This window comes from Mytilus californianus, unplaced genomic scaffold (assembly GCF_021869535.1).
Source record: "Mytilus californianus isolate M0D057914Y unplaced genomic scaffold, xbMytCali1.0.p SCAF_2, whole genome shotgun sequence".
In the NCBI taxonomy this organism is placed as follows: domain Eukaryota; kingdom Metazoa; phylum Mollusca; class Bivalvia; order Mytilida; family Mytilidae; genus Mytilus; species Mytilus californianus.
The window spans coordinates 65037943-65065512 of record NW_026262668.1 but is presented as its reverse complement, the minus strand read 5'-3'; the positions used below and the strand labels follow the sequence as shown (position 1 = coordinate 65065512).

The 27570-nt window shown below is 31.7% G+C and overlaps 1 protein-coding gene and 1 long non-coding RNA gene across 5 annotated transcripts in view; one reads left to right on the top strand and one right to left on the bottom strand.

The window, feature by feature from the left end:
• LOC127730258 (uncharacterized) overlaps positions 1-14379 on the top strand; it is a 346186-nt gene extending 331807 nt beyond the window's left edge. For both annotated transcript variants that reach the window (XR_007995008.1, XR_007995007.1), the window contains exon 3: positions 13555-14379. This is a non-coding gene — a long non-coding RNA (uncharacterized LOC127730258). The remainder of the gene's footprint in view (positions 1-13554) is intronic.
• The window catches only part of LOC127730250 (sodium- and chloride-dependent glycine transporter 1-like), a 118197-nt gene that overhangs the window by 51659 nt on the left and 38968 nt on the right, over positions 1-27570 (bottom strand). The window lies entirely within an intron of this gene.

Genomic DNA, 27570 nt, shown 5'->3' with positions numbered 1-27570 from the left:
GTTCAGGACGATGTCATGAATTGAAAAACTGTGATTATGTCTGAAGATAATGTGCCACCTATATATATATATATATATATATATATAAACATATTCTGATAAATCTTTTAGTTTTTACTTTGAACTAATAAAAAAAAACACACAAAACCTATAATCTCTGATTAATTTGTAGTTGCTTTTTAATGCCTATCTGCTAGACTATATCTTTGGGGACAAACTATCTATATGTTTCAAATTTATTATAGCTTTAGTTTTACTGTGAAATTAAAAAATGTTTTCAAAACATGTAAAGCTTCCACTGCAATTTCATTATTACCTGCTTTTGGTCAATTCATTTTGTCATCTTACCTAAGAAGAACATGTATAGTAAAACACCGCTTTATATCAGTATACATACTTACACCAGCAGCTACCATCTTTTCATTCTGGAGTGAAGGGCCTTTTGAAATCACATATTTTACAATGATACTGGTGAGTAGATTTACAAAATTCGTTAATGAGCTCCGTTTTACAAACACCTGTGATACAAGTAGTCAGCCAAAATAAACTATCAACAGACCAATTAAAAGATTACTCGAGTTGTAAATATGTGCTAAATTGGATAGTCTATGGAAAGGTATATACTATGAAATTAAGAGCTTGCGGCAAGCCCCTCGCTCTTAATTTCATAGTATATACCTTTCCATAGACTAACCTAGACGTAGTTTTGTAAATCTACTCACTAGTATCATTGTAAAATGTGTGATTTCAAAAGGCCCATGACTCCAGAATGAATAGCTGCTGGTGTAAGTATGTTTAATGATATAAAGTGGTGTTTTACTATACATGTACTTCTTTACATGGTAAGATGACAAAATAAATTGACCAAAACCGGGCAATAAGTAAATTGCAGTGGAAGCTTTAAATTCTTGACAACATTTTTCAATTTCACATAAAAACTAAAGCTATAATAAATTTTAAAAATATAGATAGTTTGCAGTGGCGGATCCAAAAGGGGGAGGGGGAGTTCAGGGTGATGGAAAGCGCCTTTTTTGTGATAATCAAAAATACTAAGGCTTATTATTTACAATTATTATAATTACCTTTTAGCACATACTTACAACTTCTCGTCCAATCAAATTGCTTATATTTGCCTTCTAATTTTCATAGTACATACTTTTCCCGTGTACTAAGTAACTACGCACGAATGACCACAAGGGTAAGATTTCATTGTATCGTAATCAAGATATTTAAAACAAAAATTGCCACTGGCTATTTTGAAATAAAATGTTGTGTTCCAAATTAAATTAAATAGTTTGTAATTAGTTTTCACGTTGATTTTTAAATATCTTGCTATTAAAATCTTTGGGTCTAAAAAATGTTTTTGACAATTGCACATTTCTTTCATTTAAATAAAGGGTAATACATATGGTTCTTTATACCTTGATTAGAGTACAACGATATCTTAAAATTATGATAATGTATCATCCATGCAATTACTTTGTACACAAAAAAGTGTGTACTATGAAACCTTGTGAAGGGAAATTAAAGCAACTTGGTGATCATTTTTTAAACTTTTTTAAGGAAGATGATCTATTTCGTCATGAATTGATTGATTTATTGATTATTGGTTGCTTAATTTCCAGTGACAAATATTTCATGCATGTTCAGGACGATGTCATGAATTGAAAAACTGTGATTATGTCTGAAGATAATGTGCCACCTATATATATATATATAAACATATTCTGATAAATCTTTTAGTTTCTACTTTGAAATAAGAAAAACACAAAACACAAAACCTAAAATCTCTGATCTATTGGTAGTTGCTTTTTAATGCCTATCTGCTAGACTATATCTATGGGTACAAACTATCTATATGTTTCAAATTTATTATAGCTTTAGTTTTACTGTGAAATTAAAAAATGTTTTCAAAACATGTAAAGCTTCCACTGCAATTTAATTATTGCCTGCTTTTGGTCAATTTATTTGGTCATCTTACCATGTAAGAAGAACATGTATAGTAAAACACTGCTTTATATCAATATACATACTTACACCGGCAGCTACCATCTTTTCATTCTGGAGTCAAGGGCCTTTTGAAATAACATATTTTACAATGATACTAGTGAGTAGATCTACAAAACTTCGTTAATGAGCTCCGTTTTACAAACCTGTGATACAAGTAGTCAGCCAAAATAAACTATCAATAGACCAATTAAAAGATTACTCGAGTTGTAAATATATACCTTTCCATAGACTAACCTAGACTTGGATGATGTACATTTTGAAGGTTTTTGTAAACTAGTATTAAATAGAATTTGAGAAGATTCATGTTGAATTTGACTACAAAGCAAATAGTCATATATTTTGCTGTGAAAATTATTATTTTTAGGTTACTTATTTGGCAAGAATGCATTAATAGTATATTTTTCAAATAATTCAACATGGACAACAAAACAGTTCAATTAAATGGATATATATTTAATAATATAAATAATATAATATTATTAAATTAACTTTCCTGAAACAATGCACAGAGTCATAACAGTTGCCCTTTAAAAAAGGTTGATTAAACAAAATGTGTTAATTGTTTCATCATGCACTTAATGACTCATATTGAACAACAGGTTGTGGAGGTTGCATCTTTTCTCACAATGAATAATTACAATGAATAAAATATCTATAAATATTTTATCATGTTAATTGCTAGGTGGTTTTCAGTTAAAAAGAAATACAAAACATATTCAAGAGCAAAGTTAGCATCATAACTTTTTAGATCTAGCATAGAATATAAAATCACTAAATACTTTAAACCTGAACAATATATGCTTACTTGTCCTAAAAATGTTTGTACTATATACACATGCTAGAATTCATGTATAGAAACCAAAATGCATATATATTTTCATGTGAACTCTGTCACTTTTTATATAAATTGTGCCCTGTTAGCATGGTTAGTCAAAATCCATTCATGCCTTTTTAATTGTTTTGGTTTTGGGGCTGCTGTCTCTTTGGCATATACCCAAAATCTTCTTTTATTCATGTTTTGGATATTGGCATGAATGGCCATCCACATCAGCAAATATGTTACATGTGTAATGTTATCTAGTTGTAACATTGGAGTGTCTTTTTATTTATTCCGTCATTAAAGGACTTTCTATTCATGAGTCATATTTTTCTACATGTGTTTTGGTTACTTTTTTGTTGGGTTGATGTATCATTGATATATATCCCACATTTCTTTTCATCATGCTCATTCACATCTGACTTCAAACTTTTTGTCTTGTTTACATGATTAACATGACTAATGTTTTATTTATGCTTATTTTATGTTTAAAATTGAATATGTGAAAACAAACAAAAAAATCTATCTGTAGGCACAATTGTCATCTTCAATACCTATGACAGTTTGAAATTCATCCCTAAAAGCAATACACTATTGGGTCATAATCTGTTTATTACCTATAGCATGTATATAAAAATTCCTGATTATTACCTATTCAGTGTTAACATCCTGATTATTACCTATTCTAATGTCACATTTGCATGGTCATGAATTCATGTTCAGTAAATATATTTTAATTAATTATTTTGAATTTGAATTATAGGTATTTACAAACTAAATTCTGAGACATACAATGTAGTTAACTTAGTCAATTTAGTGACAACTTACTTGTAAATACAATGTATATAAAAAATATTTTGTACTTCATGAAATACTTAGTTTATACCATGTTTACATAGAAAATAAACTGTTAACACAGAGCTATGTCTCGCCTATTTGTTATTTTGACAATGCAAATGTTGAAACTAAAATAGCAATACTTTAACATGTAAGTTATGCAAATATTCAAAGTCAATGAATAATGACTGAAGGTACAGGGCTAAACAATGTCCATGGAATCTCCATGGAAATGAGATGTGCCAATGCTAATACAACTGCATGAATGTGAATAAGCATGATGGAAGGAGATATGGGATATATATATCAATGATACATCAACCCAACAAAAAAGTAACCAAAATAAATACAATTGACTTTTCATAAGTCGTTCCCTTTAAACAAACCTAAACATTAACTTGTAAACTATGTAAAAGTTTCAAAGTCAATAAATCATGACTGAGGGGGAGGGGCCAAATAATCTCCATGGAAATGAGATATGCCAATGCTTATACAACTGCATACCAAATACTTTGGATACGTTTTAAATTGACCGACCTCTTTTAAAAAGGAAATGTTAGCTATTTTAGTTTGCTTAAAACGTTAAAAGAGAGGGTTAACCATAGGACAAAGATTCTACATTTACCTCAAAAAAGTTTATTCATTCATGACAAAAATTCCTATATGCACTTGACAAAGGAAAGGTCTATAGCATAGTAATTCATCTCCTATCAACATGATCAAAAGAAATCTCCTGTTGTGTTTTAGAGAGAAATAACTATGTCTGACTTTAGATAATTAATCAAAACAAGTATGGCGTTAGCCTCAATTAGACAGTAACCCTTCAATGAAAGTACACACCTAAGAAAACATGAATGTAGAAAGAAAGACAATATCCTTTAGAATTTAGACCTCCAACAAAGGTTTTATTCTTCTTGTTATATGGGACTTATAATTTCAATTGTATATTTAACTTTGTTATCAAGCAAATTAGGATTGCTAGTTTTCTTCTAGGTAAATACAGTTATTGTAATTGTGACTTTCTTATAGGTACCGAATATAGTATTAGATTAGTTTAAATATATTACAGTACTTTATTCTCAATGTATATTTTTTTGGTAGAATTTACATTGGTTTGAGCATGATTCCCAGCCAGAATATGAAGCCGGCTACATATGCACTTTGATGCATAGGAAATATTGATGTCACTGAGTCACTCTAGTAGCTGCAAATTGTGTAACAGTGGATTAATTCAAAATTTGTGTGTGTTAGTTGTTTATTGTTTTTGGAAATAACGAATAGGGCTTACAGCATTATGAAAAGATGATGATGTGATGTTTGGATTAAATTGGACAAGAAGGAAATTGTGCATTGAACAAATAGCAAACTTACAATTTGTAAGGAAGACCACATTACTGGATGACTGTGAAAACCATGGATAATTATTCATTTGAAATAGCAATTTGGAATAATAAGAATTCATAGTTTCAGTGAATATTAATAGTGCATCATATCTGAATTTCATGAATACCTTGGATAATTCAATTATTCATCTAAAATAGCAATTTGAAATAATGAAAATTCATAGTTTCAGTGAATAATAATAGTGCATCATATCTAAATTCATGAATACCTTGGATAATCATTCATTTAAAATAACAATTTGGATAATGAGAATTTCTGTTTTCAGTGAAATTTATAGTACATCACATCTAAAGTTAATGCTGGCAATGCAAATGTTAACAACCACCAGGGGGTGTTAAACGACCTTGACTACCCATGAGGGTCTCTCGCGGTTCGTCAGTATTGTTTAGTGTCAAATGACTACTTGCTGTACTTAAAGTCTGAATGTACATGTATATTTAATAATAGTCTAAATTACTGGCCCGAGAACACAGTTATTTCGTAGTGCATTTCTTTTAGACAGTAAATTCAAATTAAAAAAATCGCACCTGCTCTATCTCAAAAAGATTTTTACTGTGTAGTGTACTACTATTGATACAAATAATATCAAAATTATAGAAACTTGTACCAGCTCTAACTCAAAATATTGACAATTCTGTGTTAAGGGGGGCTAAAATTCAGTTTGACAGCTTCAGACATTCTAATTTTTGACCTTTTTTAACTGGACCAAATCACTACTTAACATAAAGATTCAGCACCCAAATTTTTTTAACATGTAATTTCATCCCCTTACTTAATATTTCATGCATAAAATATCAAGAAATAAATTGGGAAAGTGTATCAAAAAAAAATGCAAGTTATACACTGTTCACACTAGGGACTATATTCGTAGACAACAAAAACCAAAGGACAATAACTGTGTCCTTGGACCTAATAGGATAGAAAGACTTGACCAATTTTAATAAAACTTTGCATGACCTAAGCTTAGGAAATTATGATATAGTTGGCCAAGTTTCATGGCCATAGGATATATATTATAGAAACTAGGGTCATTTTAATATTGAAATTTGGATGTTTATTTTTGACGTTTAAATCAAATATTTTCAACTGTCAAGATTTTGGCCTAAAAAATTTAAATATTGCAAAAATTTGCTTTTTAAATACTCTTGAATATAATATAATAAGAATTAAAAGCAACAGAACACTCATTTGATTTATCAGATTTATCACAGTTATTCAAAAGTCAAATTTATATGAGCCTGTGTCTGAAAATAGAGATTTTCGAATTAAGGGAAGCCTTACATAAACATGCATTTTTTTCAACCAATTTGAAGTTTTTGAAGTTTTTAAACCATACATTATTCTTCCATATATATTAAATGTACTTTAAATGTAAAGAAAAGTTACAAAAAGCATACCACATGAGTATAAAATGGTCTTAGGCCATGTAAGACTGAGAATTATTTAGAGTCAATTTAGGCTGTAGCCCATATTTACATATAAAAATGAACACAGAGGCTATAAGAAATGGAAATTTGTTACTTTTTGCTCATTTCTATGCTAAGAGGTCATGATACAAGAAGTCTAATTGCAAAAGGACTCTTGAATTCAACCTTTTTTGCAGACAGTATGGTCTGATGACCAGTTTTTCACTTTTCAATGGAAAACTTGCATGTAGCTTTAGTCTCAATTGGCATATATTTGAACCACTTACTATCCTAAAGAAGAAAATTATGGTAGCATATGAAATGAATAGGGTGTACTGATCATTGTAAAGTGGTTTTTTTTACAGATTTAGTGAAATATTTGTGATGGACTACAGATTTTATGTACAAAGCTCTTCACATTTCACATACATCAAACAGGCCGTTTAACCAGGGACATAAATACAAATATTCTGCACATTTTTTCTGTGATAATCTACTTTTCTCTAAATTCAGAGTTCACAAATGGTTAATTAAATTTGATTTAAGCATAGAAACACAAATATCAGGAACATAAAAAGCTGTCAGATAGAAAGTCAGCATGGCTCTTAGACATAAAATGGAAACTGCTTTAAAATGCTTATTTTAGCCGTATAATGCCAAAACGGGACATTTTAACAGAATTTCTGTCAAACAAAGATGTAAATCCTTTACTTTTATTGAGTTTGACAAATTGAAACCAGCAAACCATTCAGGAAAGTTGCCAAAGTACCGAATCTACATTTACGGAATTCATCTCTTAGGATAGAAAGACTTGACCAATTTTAATAAAACTTTGCATGACCTAAGCTTAGGAAATTATAAGATAGTTGGCCAAGTTTCATGGCCATAGGATATATATTATAGAAACTAGGGCCATTTTAATATTGAAATTTGGATGTTTATTTTTGACGTTTAAATCAAATATTTTCAACTGTCAAGATTTTGGCCTAAAAAATTTAAATATTGCAAAAATTTGCTTTTTAAATACTCTTGAATATAATATAATAAGAATTAAAAGCAACGGAACACTCATTTGATTTATCAGATTTATCACAGTTATTCAAAAGTCAAATTTATATGAGCCTGTGTCTGAAAATAGAGATTTTCGAAATTAATGGAAGCCTTACATAAACATGCATTTTTTTCAACCAATTTGAAGTTTTTGAAGTTTTTAAACCATACATTATTCTTCCATATATATTAAATGTACTTTAAATGTAAAGAAAACTTACAAAAAGCATACCACATGAGTTTAAAATGGTCTTAGGCCATGTAAGACTGAGAATTATTTAGAGTCAATTTAGGCTGTAGCCCATATTTACATATAAAAATGCACACAGAGGCTATAAGAAATGGAAATTTGTTACTTTTTGCTCATTTCTATGCTAAGAGGTCATGATACAAGAAGTCTAATTGCAAAAGGACTCTTGAATTCAACCTTTTTTGCAGACAGTATGGTCTGATGACCAGTTTTTCACTTTTCAATGGAAAACTTGCATGTAGTTTTAGTCTCAATTGGCATATATTTGAACCACTTACTATCCTAAAGAAGAAAATTATGGTAGCATATAAAATGAATAGGGTGTACGGATCATTGTAAAGTGGTTTTTTTTACAGATTTAGTGAAATATTTGTGATGGACTACAGATTTTATGTACAAAGCTCTTCACATTTCACATACATCAAACAGGCCGTTTAACCAGGGACATAAATACAAATATTCTGCACATTTTTTCTGTGATAAACTACTTTTCTCTAAATTCAGAGTCGACAAATGGTTAATTAAATTTGATTTAAGCATAGAAACACAAATATCAGGAACATAAAAAGCTGTCAGATAGAAAGTCAGCATGGCTCTTAGACATAAAATGGAAACTGCTTTAAAATGCTTATTTTAGCCGTATAATGCCAAAACGGGACATTTTAACAGAATTTCTGTCAAACAAAGATGTAAATACTTTACTTTTATTGAGTTTGCCAAATTGAAACCAGTAAACCATTCAGGAAAGTTGCCAAAGTACCGAATCTACATTTACGGAATTCATCTCTTAGGATAGAAAGACTTGACCAATTTTAATAAAACTTTGCATGACCTAAGCTTAGGAAATTATAAGATAGTTGGCCAAGTTTCATGGTCATAGGATATATATTATAGAAACTAGGGTCATTTTAATATTGAAATTTGGATGTTTATTTTTGACGTTTAAATCAAATATTTTCAACTGTCAAGATTTTGGCCTAAAAAATTTAAATATTGCAAAAATTTGCTTTTTAAATACTCTTGAATATAATATAATAAGTATTAAAAGCAACGGAACACTCATTTGATTTATCAGATTTATCACAGTTATTCAAAAGTCAAATTTATATGAGCCTGTGTCTGAAAATAGAGATTTTCGAATTAAGGGAAGCCTTACATAAACATGCATTTTTTTCAACCAATTTGAAGTTTTTGAAGTTTTTAAACCATACATTATTCTTCCATATATATTAAATGTACTTTAAATGTAAAGAAAAGTTACAAAAAGCATACCTATGGCACGCCTGAACCAATTTTATAGATAATCCTAGATTATCTCAGATAAACTAGGATTATCTCATATAAACTAGGATTATCTTACTATTTTACATTAAGCTCAGATAAACTGGGATTATCTCGATTTTTTTCAGATAATCCCGGTTTATCTCAGAATTTTAAGATAAACCGGGATTTTCTCAGCTTAATGCATATTTGAGATAATTCATTATATTCCTCACAAAATTAGATAAATAATTAACTGGAGAAAATCCGGGATTATCTGAAAATTCTGAGATAATCCGGAATTATCTGAGAATTTTGAGAAAATCGATTAACTGAAAAAAGGTAGCCAATAGAAAGCCACGACACATTGGAGAAAAATTTCATGGTCATAAGGGATAAAATATAGATACAATGGTGCATCTATACAGATAGAGAAGAATGAAAGATTACGCTCTTACGGGAAACGTTTTAGAAGTTTTAAATTTCCAAATTTGATAAAAATAACAATTGATTTATTCAGGATGTACATGTATGACATGTGTATCGATAATAATGAAGATCAGAGGGATCTAGAATTTAGAAGTTTGTCTTGAGAGGTTTTTTTAAGAGAATTTGAATGTTATATCCGTATTTGTCTTTATGAAGATAGTGAAATATGTTACATAAATCTGGCTTCCGCACAATTAACTAGGACAAATAACTAAAATGTTGAAATAAGTTAAGCAAAGTTGAAATACACCATTTCGAAGTTCTAATGAGTTTCCTTTTAGAAAGTTATAATCTTTAAAAAAAAATATCACGCGCCGTTTTTCTTTCCTTAATTTTCCCTATTAAAAGAGTAAAATATGGTGCAGGAATTTATCATCCATTTATTGCAAAGTGTTACATTTTAGTACTTACTTGGTAAGTTGTATAAAGTGTTTGTTGTCAATTAGAAAATCTAATCATGATAATGACAAATGCCCAATACCTGAAATATTTATTACCTTACAACTCTGTTATATTGTTAATCAGTTTGTTTTTTAACGACACGTGGCCAATGCATAATTAACCTTTAAACAAACGCTGTTAAAACGGGGTTTTGATCCCTGAAGGACGCCACACTTTGCAATGAATTAGATCTATATTTGTTAACGTTTTCAAATTAAATAAACTGAATGGATTTCTTAAAATTCTCAAATGGCTTTAATATTATTACATACAAAACGAAACGTTTATTTAACATTTTTTGCAACTTTTATCTTTATTTTTGTTCTAAGAAAACCTTTCTTGCTTGGTTAACTAGTATGTGTTGATAACCTTCACTAATTACTAAAGATCAGACGACCTAATTGAGGATTTGTATAGACCTAATCAACATGATAATTGGTATCGAATATGATCATCGGTCATGCATGACATATTCCAAATAACGGCGCGTGTTAACAAACACTTCAATTTCTTCTGAAATATTCAATTAATTTTATTCAAACAAAAATATTAAGATAAAAAAATATATAATAATTTATCGGACGCATTCCCTCAACGCCCACTAAAATATCTATTACATGTCCTGAGTGCACTCAGGAGGCCCTGAGCGGTTTTAAAACGTACCGCAAAATTATTACTAAAAATAATTTTTGTTGACTGTTAAATGAAATACATTTCAATTCATGGAGTGTCAGTGAGTTATAATACATTTTACAAATGAGGGCCCAACTTTGGTAGTCCAACTTGAACACATTGAGCGATCGTATATATGCAATCAGGAACAGATGTATCCACGAAATTATATTAACATTTTATGAACTTGCCTGCTTAAATAAATCATGTTTTAGTTATAACATACACTTTTAATGTACTATTATTTATAAATCAATGTTTAAAATTCACATATATGTGCTAAGATTAAAACTTCATGTAATATTTTAATACTTTATTCTTGTAAAATTTTTCATTAATAAATACTGTTTAAACTGAGATTAAAATTTCATGTGTCATACGGTCATTCCAAGTGAATTCGGTCATTCGTGTTACGTATCTCCAGTACTTCTCTATGGATAAGAGCTAAAACTACCAAAAACAAGTTCACCAGAATTAATCGAAAACTTCCAGAAAAAGCTACTAATAAGCTTATACTCTCATTACCAACTTATGTAGCAGATGTTACTATCAACATCCTAAACGGAATACTACCAGTAGAAGCCCAACTACATATCCGAGAACTTGGACTATTGAACAATATCTGTAATCAGCCCGAAAAAAGCATAGATAAATTGCTAGCTGACGACAACTTAAACTGAAAAATAGCCAAAGTTCTAGTTGCGTGTCGCTATAAAACATATGCCCAAGAAGTACGATCTACAAAATGGTACATGGACAACACCGTCAAAAAAATATTATGGCCCTCCAAAATCAAGAAAACAGTACAGAGCTACTAGTCTAAGAGTAACTTCAGTAAATAGCAACACTGTATTCTAGCTTCGAAGGCCGTACGGTGACCTATAGTTGTTAGATTAAACATATTTTATTGTTCAAAAATGACAAATGGATTAGACACAAGTTTTTCAACTTAGTAACGTCTTCTCCTATTGTTGTCAATTTCTGTGTCATTTGGTCTCTTGTTGAGAGTTGTCTCATTGGCAATCATACCACATCTTCTTTTTAATTTCCAAAACGACGAGTGTAAAAAAAAAAGCAAATATGCAAACATACAGACTGATTTATATTTACAACAAACACAAAATGAAATACAGGAACAAAGTCTCAATGACACAATATGTCATGACGGAGGAAGGCACATGCATTTTTGGAAGGGGCTAAAAAAAGGTCTATAGTGCCAAACCATACCTTAAACTGAAACTGTACACATGGGATAAGACCGAAGTCAGAACTTAAAGTAAAAATTTGTTGAAAAAGGTCCAGGGTACCGTTTCACAAAGCCTTCGTAAGTCTGCGTGTCATCGTACGTTCATCGTAAATAAATCGTAGGTTTTACAGCCGTTTCTCAAAGCCGTCGTAAGTTAAGATGAGCGTAAATAATACGTACATCCTGGCGTAACTTACTACAGCTATACCCAGTCGTATCTCGATCGTAGTTTTTCCGCGAATATGAATAAAACTATATCTAAGATGGCTTTATTCTCGATCAAGATGCCGCAAATGTTAGAAGACGAAGAAGAATCTTCAATATTAGAACCACACTTTCTTCGTTTGATCATTTTGAAAATGAAATGGATATTATATCCATATACAGACTGGATAGACACAGTATCAATGAAATAACATTGGCAATAGAACCAGATATAAAACATGATACAAATAGGTCCCATGCACTTACTCCTGAAACGCAGGTTTTGTTAGCTTTGTGCTACTCACTGGTTCTCCGGTATTTAAAGCGCCCATTTTTTGACGCTGATTTGTGCCACCGTAACAAAGCAAAACTAACGACTTCGAGTTATATACCCGTAGCTTGTTATACTTATATCTGAGATTTTTATATTTCTTTATTATCTATATTTTTAATTTTTATACAGTTTAGTACATATTGCACAACGATAGTGATCGTACCGGCCGTCATAATGTTTTCTTCGTAAACCTGTAATTCCCGTTAACGGATAGAAGACCAAGCAAGACTAAATATTATGCTCAACATAGTGTGTGATATGAGTTAAATTTGATTATAAGGTTACCATAAATAATTTTGTTTATAAGGTTACCATAAATAATTTTGTTAAATCGTTATTTATTCCAAATCATATCAGTCTTGAAAACTAAACAAAGTTGAAAACTGCAGAGATTTGTTAAGCATGTAATCTCCGTGGTGGGTCTCATTGGGGTCTAAGCGTGACGCGGGATTGCCGATTTTTTATAAGCGTGACACGTGAAAGTCAAATTATTGTGCCGTGTAAACGGGAAATGAAGTCTAGCGGGATACGGGAAATTACAAAACAAGAGTGCACACGCTGAAATGTCTCGCCTTCTTTACTAATCATTGATATTATGTTGATAGTCCTAAATATAAAGCTTTATTACAACTGTCACATAAACTTAACATTAACCAAGTAAACTAAACATTGACCAATGAACCATGAAAATGAGGTCAAGGTCAGATGAACCATGCTAGGCAGGCATGTACAGCTAACAATTCTTCCATACTACACATATAGTTGACCTATTGCTTATAGTTTAAGAAAAACAGACCAAAACACAAAAACTTAACACTGAGCAATGAACCTTGAAAATGAGGTCAAGGTCAAATAAAACCTGCGTGACTGCCAAATAGATCATAAAATATTTCCATACACCAAATATAGTTGAACTATTGCATATAGTATAAGAAAAACAGACCAAAACACAAAAACTTAACTATAACCATTGAACCATGAAAATGAGGTCAAGGTCAGATGACACCTGCCAGTTGGACATGTACACCTTACAGTCCTTCCATACACCGAATATACTAGACCTATTGCTTATAGTATCTGAGATATGGACTTGACCACCAAAACTTAACCTTGTTCATTGATCCATGAAATGAGGTCGTGGTCAAGTGAAAACTGTCTGACGGGCATGAGGACCTTGCAAGGTACGCACATACCAAATATAGTTGAACTATTGCACATAGTATTAGAAAAAAAGACCAAAACTCAAAAACTTAACTTTGACCACTGAACCATGAAAATAAGGTCAAGGTCAGATGACTCCTGCCCGCTAGACATGTACACCTTACAATCATTCCATACACCAAATATAGTAGACCTATGGCATACAGTATAAGAAAAACAGACAAAAACACAAAAACTTAACTATAACCACTGAACCATGAAAATGAGGTCAAGGTCAGATGACACCTGCCAGTTGGACATGTACACCTTACAGTCCTTCCATACACCGAATATACTAGACCTATTGCTTATCTGCTTATAGTATCTGAGATATGGACTTGACCACCAAAACTTAACCTTGTTCATTGATCCATGAAATGAGGTCGAGGTCAAGTGAAAACTGTCTGACGGGCATGAGGACCTTGCAAGGTACGCACATACCAAATATAGTTGAACTATTGCACATAGTATTAGAAAAAAAGACCAAAACTCAAAAACTTAACTTTGACCACTGAACCATGAAAAAGAGGTCAAGGTCAAATGACACCTGCCCGCTAGACATGTACACCATACAATCATTCCATACACCAAATATAGTAGACCTATGGCATACAGTATAAGAAAAACAGACCAAAACACAAAAACTTAACTATAACCACTGAACCATGAAAATGAGGTCAAGGTCAGATGACACCTGCCAGTTGGACATGTACACCTTACAGTCCTTCCATACACCGAATATACTAGACCTATTGCTTATAGTACTAGTATCTGAGATATGGACTTGACCACCAAAACTTAACCTTGTTCACTGATCCATGAAATGAGGTCGAGGTCAAGTGAAAACTATCTGACGGGCATGAGGACCTTGCAAGGTACGCACATACCAAATATAGTTATCTTATTACTTATAATAAGAGAGAATCTAACATTACAAAAAATCTTAACTTTTTTTTCAAGTAGTCACTGAACCATGAAAATGAGGTCAAGGACATTGGACATGTGACTGACGGAAACTTCGTAACATGAGGCATCCATATACAAAGTATGAAGCATCCAGACCTTCCACCTTCTAAAATATAAAGCTTTTAAGAAGTTAGCTAACGCCGCCGCCGCCGCCGCCGCCGGATCGCTATACCTATGTCGAGCTTTCTGCGACAAAAGTCGCAGGCTCGACAAAAACCGAACTGGATGTTTTTATATCAATATTAATGCAAGTAAATAATTTTAACCCGTTTTCAATATTAAAGATCTGAAACTTTTATTATTAATATAAATTATACAAATAGTCATAAAAATTGCTCTGCCTAATGAGTTTAATAAATCATATTGCACAGGGAGAGAAGCTTTTAAATACTTTCATTAAAAATGAAATTACGACGTCGGCTGAGAGGGCATGGTATATATTGTCCGTTACATTTATTAACAACACCTTGTACAAATATTCTTTTCCATACTGAACTATTAGTTCGGTCAAGAAAGACAACTCGTACTCAAACTAGAGGCTCTAAAGAGCCTGTGTCGCTCACCTTGGTCTATGTGCATATTAAACAAAGGACACAGATGGATTCATGACAAAATTGTGTTTTGGTGATGGTGATGTGTTTGTAGATCTTACTTTACTGAACATTCTTGCTCCTTACTACTATCTCTATCTATAATGAACTTGGCCCGGTAATTACAGTGGAAAATACTTTGTAAAAATTTACAAAAATTTACAAAATTTATGAAAATTGTAAAAAATTGACTATAAAGGGCAATAACTCCTTAAGGGGTCAATTGACAATTTTGGTCATGTTGCCTTATTTGTAGATCTAACTTTGCTGTACATTATTGCTGTTTACAGTTTATCTCTATCTATAATAATATTCAAGATAATAACCAAAAGCTGCAAAATTTTCTTAAAATTACCAATTCAGGGGCAGCAACCCAACAACGTGTTGCCTGATTGGTCTGAAAATTTCAGGACAGATAGATCTTGACCTAATGAACAATTTTATCCTCATCAGATTTGCTCTAAATGCTTTGGTTTCAGAGATATGAGCCAAAAACTGCATTTTACCCTATGTACTATTTTTTAGCCATGTCGGCCATCTTGGTTCGCGAGCGGGGTCATCGGACACATTTTTTAAACTAGATACCCTAATGATGATTGTGGACAAGTTTGGTTAAATTTGTCTAAGTAGTTTCAGAGGAGAAGATTTTTGTAAAAGATTACAAAAATTTACGAAAAATGGTTAAAAATTGACTATAAAGGGCAATAACTCCTTAAGGGGTCAACTGACCATTTTGGTCATGTTGACTTATTTGTAGATCTTACTTTGCTGAACATTATTGCTGTTTACAGTTTATCTCTATCTATAATAATATTCAAGATAATAACCAAAAACGGCAAAATTTCCTTAAAATTACCAATTCAGGGGCAGCAACCCAACAACGGGTTGTCCGATTCATCTGAAAATTTCAGGGCAGATAGATCTTGACCTGATAAACAATTTTACCCCCTGTCAGATTTGCTCTAAATGCTTTGGTTTCAGAGATATGAGCCAAAAACTGCATTTTACCCTATGTACTATTTTTTAGCCATGTCGGCCATCTTGGTTCGCGGGCGGGGTCATCGGACACATTTTTTAAACTAGATACCCTAATGATGATTGTGGACAAGTTTGGTTAAATTTGTCTTAGTAGTTTCAGAGGAGAAGATTTTTGTAAAAGATTACAAAAATTTACGAAAAATGGTTAAAAATTGACTATAAAGGGCAATAACTCCTTAAGGGGTCAACTGACCATTTTGGTCATGTTGACTTATTTGTAGATCTTACTTTGCTGAACATTACTGCTGTTTACAGTTTATCTCTATCTATAATAATATTCAAGATAATAACCAAAAACGGCAAAATTTCCTTAAAATTACCAATTCAGGAGCAGCAACCCAACAACGGGTTGCCTGATTGGTCTGAAAATTTCAGGGCAGATAGATCTTGACCTAATGAACAATTTTATTCTCATCAGATTTGCTCTTAATGCTTTGGTTTCAGAGATATGAGCCAAAAACTGCATTTTACCCTATGTACTATTTTTTAGCCATGTCGGCCATCTTGGTTCGCGAGCGGGGTCATCGGACACATTTTTTAAACTAGATACCCTAATGATGATTGTGGACAAGTTTGGTTAAATTTGTCTTAGTAGTTTCAGAGTGGAAGATTTTTGTAAAAGATTACAAAAATTTACGAAAAATGGTTAAAAATTGACTATAAAGGGCAATAACTCCTTAAGGGGTCAACTGACCATTTTGGTCATGTTGACTTATTTGTAGATCTTACTTTGCTGAACATTATTGCTGTTTACAGTTTATCTCTATCTATAATAATATTCAAGATAATAACCAAAAACGGCAAAATTTCCTTAAAATTACCAATTCAGGGGCAGCAACCCAACAACGGGTTGTCCGATTCATCTGAAAATTTCAGGGCAGATAGATCTTGACCTGATAAACAATTTTACCCCATGTCAGATTTGCTCTAAATGCTTTGGTTTCAGAGATATATGCCAAAATCTACATTTTACCCCTATGTTCTATTTTTAGCCATGGCGGCCATCTTGGTTGGTTGGCCGGGTCACCGGACACATTTTTTAAACAAGATACCCCAATGATGATTGTGGCCAAGTTTGGTCAAATTTGGCCTAGTAGTTTCAGAGGAGAAGATTTTTGTAAAAGTTTACGGACGACGGACGCAGGACGACGGACGCAAAGTGATGAGAAAAGCTCACTTGACCTTTTAGGTCAGGTGAGCTAAAAAGGGAGGTAACTCAATTTTCTTATAAAGGGAAACGAGTTTATCAGTATTTCCGAGGAACATGTTTATTTTTGCACGCCAACTTGTGTACATAAATAATTAAATATCGGATCACAACAGGTTTTGAATGTTTGATGATCGATATCCACGCTTAATTCCAATAGTATAATAATTTGTAATCTTAATAGGAAACCGAGTTTAGAATCAAATTAGAATTATTACGGTTTATATATAATAATTTCAATTAGTTTTTATTATACGAGATGCGTATCTATTGTAAAAAAATCTTTCTTAATCTTTGAACATTTTTCTAAACATGCAAATTCTGTTAACAAAAATAGAAGTATTTGATTTTATAAGACAAAAAAAAAAAAAAAAGAGAGAGAAAAAAAAAAAGAGAAAAAAATAAAGAAGAAAAAAAAAAAAAAAAAAAGAAATCTGCCCACCTAAAATATTGAATTTTGCCATGTTTGGTTTTGAATGACTATATATATTTTGATTCTCATACAGACAATGCATGACATCGGTACAGAGAAAAATTATAAACTCATATTAACTCAATTTAACTATTAACGAACTTAGTGAAATGTTTGCTTCTTTTTTCATCTTTGAACTGCAAGATGGCGAAATGCATCTAAGAAATCTAACAAATTTTGCAAGTTTAAAATAGAGAACGATTTAAAACAAAATTGATTTCACTTCTTCAATACATGTGGTATACATAACTTTGGCCACTAATAATAAATAAAAAGTATTATGTAATCAAATTTGGTTAAATATCTATTTCAAGTTTATGATCTTTTATATGTAAAGGTAGTAAGATAAATAAACAGAATTAACACCTTTATGTTATTGCTTCGAAAACGATGATGTCCTACTGATTTTATGGCCATCATACTCATACTTATATTCCTTAGTTTTAAGAAGACACATTTAACCAATTAATTGTATGGTGTGTTATAACTTTGGATATCAAAATAAAGGTAAATACAGAAAAGCGCTTTGGACGCATCAAAATCATTAAGTGATATTGTCAATGTTAGACATGAATCCCAAAGTTTTTTCTAATTTCATTTTACATTTTAGCAGATATAATAAGTACAAGTTGATTCGAAAGACTGTGTCATGACTAAACAATTGCAGAGATTGTTTAAACACTCTTTTTTTAGTTAGGCTAAATTCCTTTATAGAAGTTAAGCGGAACTTAACCTTTTTTCGCTTATATTTCAATATCTCAACATCTCGGGTAACTTTTCCCGTTTGTGCATCCAGATAGTACCACCGTGTCCTTTAACTATTTTTTGATTTAAAACACTCAGTATGTCCACATTCTATGACAAACACTAGCTCGTGGTCTTTATTCAATACCGTTTGAATTCAACTCTTTTTCTAACCTTCAGCGCACCCATCGCACATTCTTTGAAAGATCATGTTAAGCGTGATAGAACAGTTTAGTGTTGTTATTGATTTATTCAGTCGGTTGTCCATTGAATTAATACAAGCTTACCATGAAGGGTTGAGACATAAAAAAGAATGAACAATTTTAATGTGAATGCACCTTGAAATACAAATGAGAATTTATTTCATTCTACTGCAAAGTTTTCGGCATCTAAAGGTGCAAAAGAATAATTTTATATCATGCGCGGATATGATTGACGGATTTGCTTGGCGTCGAGTGACAAATGGTTCATGCATATTCGGAACGAGAACAAATCAACAATAATTCAATAAGTGGAATGACTAGGAAGAACACGATGAAGAACAGAAATTTCGAATGCAACTCGAAAATGATTTTTTTGCCATCAAACCCCTGGAAGAGTTGTTGCAAGGGTATATATATATGCTAACGTAAAGGAGATGTGGCATCGGACGTGGCTGCGTGTTTATACATTCAGCACAATGAAGCGAATATATATAAGAAGATGTGGTATGAGTGCCAATGAGACAACTCTTGTATTTAATTTGTAAAATAAAAAAATATAGGTCAAAGTACGGCCTTCAACACGGAGCCTTGGCTTACACCGAACAGCAAGCTATAAAGAATACCCATTTACTGCCAGATGGAAGAAGTCAATAGATTGCCATATATATATGTTATACTCCATTGCTTGGGATAATTTTTATACTGGATATGATAAATCAGAGACATATATATACAAATATGTGTCTCTGGATAAATTAACTAGCCACACACTGGCACAAAAGTCTTGTTCATGCAAAATCATGATTTGTAGAATATTTGTCATACAATAATGGAATTTTCCAATGTACTTTAAATCAATAGCTTTAAACATTAGCTTGGTTAAAAAAAGGGACATGTCGGTGAAAAGAGAACCATAATTATTTCTGATGGGATTGCATATGGTCTCAGTTGAAAATAAAACGTCAACCTAACATAATAATAAAAAGTATTTGGTCAATAAAAAAAAATCAAACATCATGTCAGTTTCACAATTTCAACATTTTTGTCGAATTAAAGAGTTTTTTTTTAAATATGATTTGTCCGTTCCTAAAGCAAGACATTTGTTTTTACTATGGCCTCTTAAAAAAGATGGACTTATAAGTCTACTTTGTGTTTAAATTAATAATGAGAAATACGTGTGTGTATCTTTTATTTGGCACAGTAGATGTAAACCTCCATGCATGCTGCGAGACTTTATGATTTCGGTCGTTGTGTAATCAAGTAACAATCCATTATGCGATTTTTTAGAATTAAAACTTTTCAAAATATGTTACAGTTTCGAGTATTTTTTATTTATTTTCATAATCTTTTTAATGAATCATTTTATAATTATGTTTATTTCTAAAGGAATATATGTAACGGATCTCCGTGAACTATGACAAAGTATAAGTAAACACGGGGTATTTTCCAAATAAATGTAGCTAAGTTAGCCAAATCAAAAACTCGTCAAAGATAAAACTCTAAAAGATTTCAACTTGAAATGATAAGAAAAGTGTGAGAAATTAACAATATATACACGGTGACATTACACGCATCACTCCCTGTGGAGAACAATCTTAATTAGCTACTTGAATCACACAAATCAATATTGGTATCCCAGGGTGTGTAGGTTTATGCAGTACATGAAGTCGTAAAAAGTTAATTCGTAAATATTTTTGTTAAAAACATATTTTAAACTTTATCATAGTATTGGGAAGTTTATGTGTTTTTTCAGGGAAGATATTATTGTTAGTTAGCTTACGGTTATGGAAAAATTATGGAATAATAATTACTAGTATTGAAATTTTAATAATTAAAAAAAAAATCATGTCATTTGTTCTGTTAAAAAAATATAGCTGGTGCAACCAAAGAACCTAATCCAATTGATGGTTTATATGGTCACGATATATGGAATAACGATGAAGATTCTTCTTTTATGTCATAAATCCGAAGGATTTTAATTTCCACATGCATCCGCTACAATAACACCAGTCTAACCTAATAATAATACGTGTGTATTTTGTCAAAGTTTTTTTTTGAAGCTTTTAGCAAATTTATTTTTGTCATAATAATGAAAAATATATTAAGATTGTTAATTGTTGGAAGTTCACTTTTCAACATAATGATTCCATTGTATACTTTATCCTCTCTCATGATTGAAAAGTGGAAAACACAAAAAACATATACCGTGTGTATTGCAAGTATTGCTACTTTAATGTCACATGTAGAGTAAACATGTATATACATTCACAATTATATTGTTTATCAACGTCTTAAAGGATATAATCATACTGATTCATAAAAGTATAAGTGTTTGCCGATGACTTCGTATCCAAGCGTGTAAAATTCTCTATTCCATGACAAATTAAAGAATTTTCAATTTTCGACCATAAAAAGACGGGAGAATTACAAAAGTTAATTTTCAGGCAAAAATATCATTTTATTTTCCTGTCTTTGGAGATTATAAAAATAAGAAAATAACGAATATTATTTGTTATTGAAGCAAACAGATGTCAGGGGTTCGCAAAACAATGTCTTATCTGTATACATTAAACGGGCTACTTCGCTATAAAACTTCGGCTGATGCCAGACTGACCTCCAGTTGTATGTCTGGCAGAGTTTAACATAAGGCCTTAGAAGTTAGACAGCGGTCAACCTGCGTCAGCAACTTTATTTATAACTCATAAAGCATAAATTCTTTTGTTTGTTGCAATCAGTTAAGGGTTACTAGGACATTCAGAAATTAGTATATAAACTGATCAAGCCGCATTAATATTAATAGCGAGTTTCTTGATATTCTAGGTGAGTCTCTTGATTTTGAAATCAATTTAGATTTTAAATTATTTTTCTTTTAATCTTATTTTGGAAAAAGAATAAATAAAGTTTATAAGTAACTAATATTTTAATTCAAAGGTTGAATTCAACAGTAATTATTATTGTTATTATTTGATATTTAATTTGAATTGTTTGTAGTATTTTATTATTGTTTTCAATTTATTTTAACATTCAAACTTTGTACTTTGAAATTATATTGTAATTATTTCAATGTTTTCTTTATTAAAATAATAGCGAGTTTCTTGATATTCTAGTTTGGTTTTCTTTCCTGTTGTTGTTCCCGGCCTGCCTCTACATCGACAACAACGCCCGGCCTGCCTTTACATCGGCAGCAATGCCATACACCATCAAAGGCATTGTTCTAAGCTAGTTTCTCCCGAACATGTAAAAATCAGAACCAGCTCTCACAGATGTAGTTCGTCTGTTGAGAGTCTGAGGGAAAAGAACAGTAAGCAGACCATGCTACATTACGCAGATATCAACCAACTTCTTATTACAATAAATGGTAGTTCATTCGTTTGATACAATAATACAATAATTGGTGGATTCATTTGACACAACAATTGGTGGAGTATTCGTTTATTCATTTGACACAATAGTAGCAAATTTTAAATCAAAAGTGACGGATGTTTAAAATATCTTATTTTCATAAAATTTACATCATTACACAGTTTAAACCTTTAATAAACTTTATTTAACGGCGCCAAGAAGAAATTCAAAAGTTAATATAAAGTAATACGGGTATAAAAACTATTTGCCATACAAATCTTTAGTAAAATTAATCACTGTCTGTGGACAATTACTAGCTCATGCGCATTAAAGACCGAACGAATTCTTGTACATGGAAAATAAAAACAGTTAAATAGAACAAACAAAACTATCCGTCACAATGATATATGAGGGTCTGGATTAGGGGGGGGAAAGGGGGGTGGTGGGTTTTACATTTCTGTATTCTGTAATTCTTTTGGCCATTTTTCTCTATTCAGTAAGAAATATGCTTATTCTGTAAATTCTTGTGTTCAGACCGTGCATATGAAAATTTCCTGTTGTATCATGATTTTGACATGATAAGATCTTTTTGTCTGTATCAACGACATATAAATATTTGAATCTACATTTTAAATTGATACAAAAAATCAAAATTCTCTGATCTATAGATTTTCATAAATGGAGTCTAAAATATATCCATAATAAATGCACTGTATCAAATGCATATATGAGAACAACTACTTATAAACTGCTACGCGTCGCATACTATGTATAGAGACATGCGTCATAAATCTAAGTTAAAAGACAAATTATAAAGGAATTCTAAAAGCTTTCTTTGACAAATTTTATACTAACTTCATTTTAACAAGTTTATATTACATTTTCTAAAATAGAGCTAAGAACTGTTTGTAATGTTGTAAATTTAATTCGTTTGAAATTTTTATTCAAATACGCTGTTGAAGATTACTAAGCGCCTATAGAATACAATAATTTTGTATTTTTAAAATCAGTGTCTTCGATAATGAAAAATTCGTCATCGAACAGTCTCATTATCATGTCGGTATTCGAAATGACTCGTTTCATTGTTATTACAAAATATAGGTCATTTTTTTTGCTTCAGAATGTTCTAGATAAATATACAAAAAGCAAAGTTTAGACAATGTACCCTCATAAGCCTGGAAGTGGCTAGTCACATATAGTTAACAGCGTTTTTCTCACAATGATGTTCTACCTCCATAAGCCTGGAAATGTCGTGGCGGGTCACATATAATCAATCCTTCTGACTTCATAAATTTTGTTAGAGAGTCGGCTGAATTAAGACGTTATATGATGAAAATTAATTAATTTCCTTCCGCGAAAATGCATCGCATGTACAATAGAAATGAATCGCCCCTACAGTGAAAATTAAAGTCTAGTATCATTATTCGACAGTAAACATGAATCGCATAACGAAAACAGCATAGTGGAATTTAATTCAATATCAACAAGCTGAATAACAAAACCTGTTTTAAGTTATACAACATTAATAATTATGTTAAAATGCAGAGTGGTGGTAGATATACAGAGTGGTGGTAGATATACAGAGTGATGGAAGATATATACAGATTGGTGATAGATAAGATATACAGGGGGTGATATATATACAGAGTGGTGATATATATACAGAGTAGTGATAGATATACAGAGTGGTGATAGATATGCAGAGTATAGTAATAGTTATAGTAGGAACTTGTTGAATGTCTTATAGTGATGGCAAATACATGTTGAAAGTCCTATATCTAAAGCAGGTACTTGTTGAATATCCTATTGGTATAGTAGGTACTTGTTGAATGTTCTATATAGAAGTATATTACAGGTGCGGTTTGAATTCCTATTGTTATACTAGGACCTTGTTGAATGTCCTATAGTTATAGCAGTTCCTTGGTGAATGTCCCAAAGCTATAGCAGGTACTTGTTGAATGTCCTATAGTCATAGATGGTACTCGATGAATGAGTGGAGATAGATATGTGTGTAATGCAGAGTGGTGGTAGATATACAGAGTGGTGATAGATATACAGAGTGGTGATATATATACAGAGTGGTGATAAATATACAAAGTGGTGATAGATATATATAAAGTGGTGATAGATATGAAGAGTGGTGGTAGATATACAGAGTGGTGATAGATATACAAAATGGTAATAGATATATAAAGTTGTAATAGAAATGCAGAGTGGTGGTAGATATACAAAGTGGTGATAGATATACAGAGTAGAGATAGATATGCAGACTGGTGGTAGATATGCAGAGTGGAGATAGATATACAGAGTGGTGATTGATATACAGCGTGGGGATATATATACAGAATGGTGATATATATACAGAGTGGTGATATATATACAGGGTGTTGGTAGATATACAGGATGGGGATAGATATGCAGAGTGGTGATAGATATACAGAGTGGTGATAGATATACAGAGTGGGGGTAGATATACAGAGTGGTGGTAGATATACAGAGTTGTGATATATATACAAAATGGTGATAGATATATAAATTGGTGATAGATATGCAGAGTGGTGGTATATATACAGAGTGGTTGTAGATATACAGAGTGTTGAAAGATATACAGAGTGGTGATATATATACAGAGTAGTGATAGATATACAGAGTGGTGATAGATATGCAGAGTGGTGATAGATATACAGAGTGGTGATAGATATACAGAGTGGTGATAGATAAACAAAGTGGTGATAGATATGCAGAGTGGTGGTAGATATACAGAGTGGTGGTAGATATACAGAGGGGTGATAGATATACAGAGTAGTGATAGATATACAGAGGGGTGATAGATATACAGAGTAGTGATAGATATACAAAGTGGTGATAGATATACAGAGTGGAGATATATAACGTGGTGAGAGATATGCAGAGTGGTGGTGGATATACAGAGTGGTGGTAGATATAAAGAGGGATGTTTGATATACAGAGTGGTGATAGATACAAAGTGGTGATAGATATACAGAGTGGAGATAGATATGCAGAGTGGTGGTATATATATAAACAGAGTGGTGATAGATATACAGAATGGTGATATATAAACGAAGTGGCGATATATATACAGAATAGTGATAGATATACAGAGTGGTAGTAGATATACAGAGTGTTGATAGATATACAGAGTGGTGGTAGATATACAGAGTGGCGATAGATATACAAAGTGGTGATATATATATAGAGTGAAGATAGATATGCAGAGTGGTGATAGATATACAGAGTGGTGATAGATATACAGAGTGGTTATAGATATACAGAGTGGTGATAGATATACAGAATGTTGGTAGATATACAGGGTGGGGACAGATATACAGAGTGGTGGTATATATACAAAGTGAGGATAGATATACAAAGTGGTGATAGATATACAGAGTGGTGATAGATATTCAGAATGGTGGTAGATTAACAGAGTGGCGATATATATACAGAATATTGGTAGATATACAAACGAGAGATAGATATAGTGGAAATAGATATACAGAGTGGTGATATATATACAGAGTGGTGATAGATATACAGAGTAGTGATAGATATACAGAGTGGTGATAGATATGCAGAGTATAGTAATAGTTATAGTAGGAACTTGTTGAATGTCTTATAGTGATGGCAAATACATGTTGAACGTCCTATATCTAAAGCAGGTACTTGTTGAATATCCTATTGGTATAGTAGGTACTTGTTGAATGTTCTATATAGAAGTATATTACAGGTGCGGTTTGAATTCCTATTGTTATACTAGGACCTTGTTGAATGTCCTATAGTTATAGCAGTTCCTTGGTGAATGTCCCAAAGCTATAGCAGGTACTTGTTGAATGTCCTATAGTCATAGATGGTACTCGATGAATGTCCTATTGATTTCCCGTGTGGGTTATGGTTACCAGAAGTAGAGGTATGCATGGTATCTAAAATTACCCATAGCACTAGACCAGTAAACGTTTTGAAGCATTAAGGTAGGAGGTGTCTGGTTTGTCACAACGACCACCTGAACTATTACCGGCTGTCGGCCATGATAATAGAGGTAGAGATAGAGTTAGGCATTGACCTCTAAAATGGACCAAATCATTTATACATTTAAAAATTATAAACTAAATTCATGAAAGAATCCCACACAGTGATTTTTTCTGAGACTTATTTTTCGGCATTCCAATACACTATGACAGCATGTCTTTTTTGGTCTCGTAAACACCACAAAGGACCTACTTTGAGCACAAAAAAAAAACACAATGTAACAGAAAGGACCACAAAGGAGTTTATAAGAGCACAGAGGACCTTATAATCACTGTTTTGGAAGGAAATAGTATTTTTTTAAATCGGTATTTCAGAAATGTCAATATATGCTTTGCTTTATCAAATTTTATTTTGGACAAAAACAAAGAATCAACAGAAATGTTCTTACTTTATGAATCTTAATTTGCTGTGAGGAACAAAAAGTGCACATGGTGCTATAAAAAAAGGACTGCACAGCTGTCTTTTGGGTATATGTTTCGTTGGGCTGTTTGATGAAACAGATAATATACCTGTCTAGATAACCTCGATATGTAATTGTAATAAAAGTATATCATCATTCCGTGAAACATATGAACGTGAAGAATATATTTATGAAAAACTCTCTGAACTTTATACCTTCTAATAAAAAAATTGACAAAATGGTTTCTATTTCTCCCTTTTTACATCAACAAACGATGGACGATGTCTTTGGTCGTCGCTTGTGTAAATGTTTATTATATAAATATTATTGTATTTGATAAAGTTTATATGTTTTAAAAGACTGTATTTTTTAACACCGAAATTTTGAAAATGTCATGTTTTAAATACTATCATTCAATACACTAAATATAGTTGACTTATTGTTGATAAATTCTAAAAAACAGACTAATTGCATATAGTATTAGTAAAATTAAAAAAGAAAACATTATTTTGTGCATTCGTCGACTTTCAAAAAGCGTTTGACACGATTTGGCGAGACGCAATGCTTTTGAATAATATGAATGGATGTATGTATAATGTTATTGTAAATATGTATCAAGGTACTAAGTCATGTATGTATTTCATATAACAATTCCGTGTCTAATATTTTCCCATGTAAAAACGGGGTTAGACAAGGCGAAAATTTATAGCCTTTTCTTTTTTTCTCTATTTTTGAATGATCTTGATTCATTTTTCCAAACCTGTAATATAGAGGGCCTAAAATCAGTCTCAACAGAGCTTGAAGAAAAACTTGACATATTTTTAAAACTTTTTATTATTCTGTATGCTGATGATACTGTGTTGATGGCCGAATCCGCAACTGAACTCCAAAAACTATAAGATTGTTTTCTAGATTACTAATACACAGATGTATGGAGGCTAAAA